The sequence below is a fragment of the Hylobates moloch genome, unplaced genomic scaffold, assembly GCF_009828535.3.
Source record: "Hylobates moloch isolate HMO894 unplaced genomic scaffold, HMol_V3 SCAFFOLD_3, whole genome shotgun sequence".
Classification (NCBI taxonomy): Eukaryota; Metazoa; Chordata; class Mammalia; order Primates; family Hylobatidae; genus Hylobates; species Hylobates moloch.
In genome coordinates this window covers 87,156,960-87,160,208 of record NW_026652278.1, presented here as the reverse complement: position 1 = coordinate 87,160,208, position 3,249 = coordinate 87,156,960, and the positions used below count along the sequence as shown (strand labels likewise).

Below are 3,249 nucleotides of genomic sequence, written 5' to 3'. Positions count from 1 at the left end.
CACGCTCCTGACTGCTAACACCAGGAGGGCCTATGATATGGGACCGCTGCCCCATGACGTGTGCCAGGTTTCTGCACGTGACTGCTGGGAAAGACTGGCCCTGGGCTGGGTGGACCCGCACTGCCCGCTGGCCCCTGCACCCAGATGGTGCAGCCCACACCCCTCTGATGCCCACCCATGCTGGGCTCTGGGACTTCCCTCCTTCCGCCGTGTCTGACCCTGGTTGCCCTTGTTCTGCCACTGGCTTGTAGCAGCCCTTCCGGAAGCCACGTCCTCCAGGGAGATTTGATTATGTCCTGGTGGTGCGACCTCGCTAATGCAATCAGGAAGTTTTCTCAAGACTTCAGCTGCTTTGTTGGCAGCCAGGCCTGGCTCTCAGCAGCTCTGCAGGCTGGAAGGGCCCAAGAGACCCTTCACCCACCCGGTGTCTCCAGCAGCGGGGAGGGCTCCGGGGCACAGCCCATTGCTGCTCTGCTCTCCTCCCTTCTTGGGGTAAGCTCCTTTGTTCTGATTTTATTTGGAATCATCGAGAGCCTCTATCTGTCTAGAAAAAGCACTTAGCAATGAGGAATCAGCACTGCGGAGAATACTCCAGAAAGCAGCCATTTTCCATCAAGATTAGGCTCTTAATTGAAAATTTTAAGAGGAGAGGAAATTAAGGGAGAATACAGATATTCTCTCCATTATGGTAATCAGCTGTAATCAGAGCCCGAGAGCTGTGCTCAATCCCGGGGGTTCTTCCAGGATTACCAGAGCTGTCACAGTCACCTTCACTGACCTGCACTGGAGTCAGTGGGAGGGGCTGGCGGGGTCCAGGGCTGCTGTGGCAAGTGGATCCAGGAGGGCTGAGCTGGATCCAGGGGGCTGAGTTCAGAGGGGACTCTGCTTAGCAAGTGTGAAACACAGGACAGGGTCTTCCAGGCAGAGGGAAGATTGAGAACTGCGGCCGAGCGAGTGCGTCTGGGGGCCCGAGTTTAGTTGAGGGTCTAAGTTTTCCCAGCAGGGCAAGGTTGAGAGTGAGGATGCTGCAGGCCAGTTTTCTGTGGCCTCAGAGTGAGGACAAGAAGGGGGAGATGGGCCACAGGGATGAGGGTGCCTGCTCCCTGCAGCAGGGTGCACACCACGGCTGTGCAGAGGCAGCAGGCGGCAGGTATTGGGAAGAAGCCCTTCCCATGTGTGTCCTAGGGGCTGGGCACAGTCTGATGGGCCCCCTTTGCTCACGGTTGCAGAAGCCCATCCATGTGGGGTCCTACTGAACTGGCTTCCGTGGGGCTGGGAAGGACTGGCCTGGCCTCTTTGCTCACTTCCCCTTATGGGTAGTGTCCTGCAGGTTTCTGTGAGCAAAGCAGACAGAAAGGAGATGCCCAGTGACGTCAGCTGTCCCCCGCAGAGCTTCCTGGAGCCTGGGCTCCAGGCTGAGGGTCCTTGGACAGATGTCATCTCCCTGGCTTCAGCAGAATCGCCCACAAACCCACCCTGTGCCCACCCTCCCATCGCAGAGAGCAGCTGCTGGAGAACGCGGCATGAGACTTTGGAGACCTCGAGGAGCAGGAGACACAGGAGACAATGGCCAGGATGGTCACGGTGGCACAGCTATGCCATCACTGATTTCTGCCCACCCGCCCCCTAAGTCTCACTTGCTGCTACTCTCAATTTCCTACTGAATGCTTCGGAGAGCACCCGTCCTGAGATGAGAGGTGGGATGGAACCCAGGCAGTTAGAAAAAAGTGCCACCGCCTCGTGCCGGGCCTACTACTTGCCAGGAGCTTAGTAAGTCATCCAATTCCTAAAACAACTGTGCTGCATATGCTCCACCACGCCTGGACGACTCAGGGAAACAGGGCTGCGGGAGGCTCAGTGACCTGCCCTGGGTGACACGGATGGCGTGGATGCCCTGTCCGTGCACGGGGCTGTGCTAGGAGAGGACAGGATCATCCCCGGAAGCTGGTCCTGCGTCCACTGCTCACGGTGGCAGCTGCTTGGGCTGACAACGCCCCCCCCCCCTCCTGCTGGTGAGTCCGTGGATGCATTCAGGCACATGGCAGCAAGGTCTCCTGTGTCCCAGAGGCGACCAGGACCCACAAGCGAGCAGCAGGCACCCCCCTCCCTCATGCTAATGCTCATCATGGGACGAAACCCAAGGTGGTATCGGAGCCAGGGGCTGTGGCCATGACAGCCACCCACTCCAGACGATATCCACATTCGGAATAGTTCAGAGTGGCCTGCCTTGATGACATCACAAAGTTCTCCATGGAAATGTATCACAGAACCAGAACTTAAGGGCATTTGGATGAGGTTGAGGTGAGATCAGGTCACAGAAGAACGTTCTCAAGTTAGGTGGTAAACAGCTGGAGACTCCAGGATGTCCTCAGGACCTTTATCTAAGCAAACACATGATAAGGTCTTTCCCAAGAAATAAGCGTGGCTTTTTGTCCTGGTTGAGGAGGGTTGTCGTAGATCTTTTCCCCTTTTTACCTTGGCTTCCAGGAAGCTCAGTGCCAAGTTTTGTGCTCCACCCTAGACCTACTTTCCTTGGACTGGCCCTCAGGTGTAGCCCTTGGTCTCTGCTTTCTTTATCGCATGAGCCCGCTTGGTTTCTGTACATTTTGTCCACTGATGCTGACGGCTGGACGCCCTTTCCTGAAGGAGATGGGGCATAGCGTGAGTGGACGATGACGGGCTGTGACAGGGCCCTCTGCCAAGGATATGGGCTACGAGGTATGGGCTGGGAAGGAAGAGGAGGACCCTGCACCTCAGGGGGCAACCAGGAGCACATTCCAGGGAGCACACACCTGTGGTGTTATCACAGCCCCTGCCCATGACCTGGACACTGGAATAAACAGGATGTGGTGAAGCCTTCTGCGTATGGGGGAAGACTTCCTTACTCGCCACTGCTGTCATGCTCTTTGGCCATCCTGACCCATCACACAGGCAACGTCAGACGCGTCTGTCTGTTCAAGGGCTTTGCCCCTAAACTTGTGCCAGAAAGAGGCTTGACAGTTTGTCCTGTCTCGAGGTTTCCTCCATATCTCTTGCTGGGACTCACGTAGACTGTTGTGATTTTTACTGATGAAGACAGTGCCATGGTGAGCCTGGCAGTGCACACAGCTCTTGTCTTTCCCAATCATTTCCATGGGCGAACCCCTGAGTGTGGAATGACCACTGCAGTCAGATTGTGAATGCAGTGAACTGTGGGCCATGGGCTCCCAGGACACTGCCCCGGCCTGGCTCCTGCACCCTGACTCGTTG

General features: G+C 56.5%; 1 long non-coding RNA gene across 1 annotated transcript; it reads left to right on the top strand.

The window, feature by feature from the left end:
* The first annotated feature begins 330 nt into the window (after nt 1-330).
* LOC116479444 (uncharacterized) lies at nt 331-2,850 on the top strand. Its single transcript, XR_004251004.1, has 2 exons — nt 331-492; nt 1,321-2,850. It is a non-coding gene; the product is annotated as an uncharacterized LOC116479444 (long non-coding RNA).
* Nucleotides 2,851-3,249: the final 399 nt, after the last annotated feature.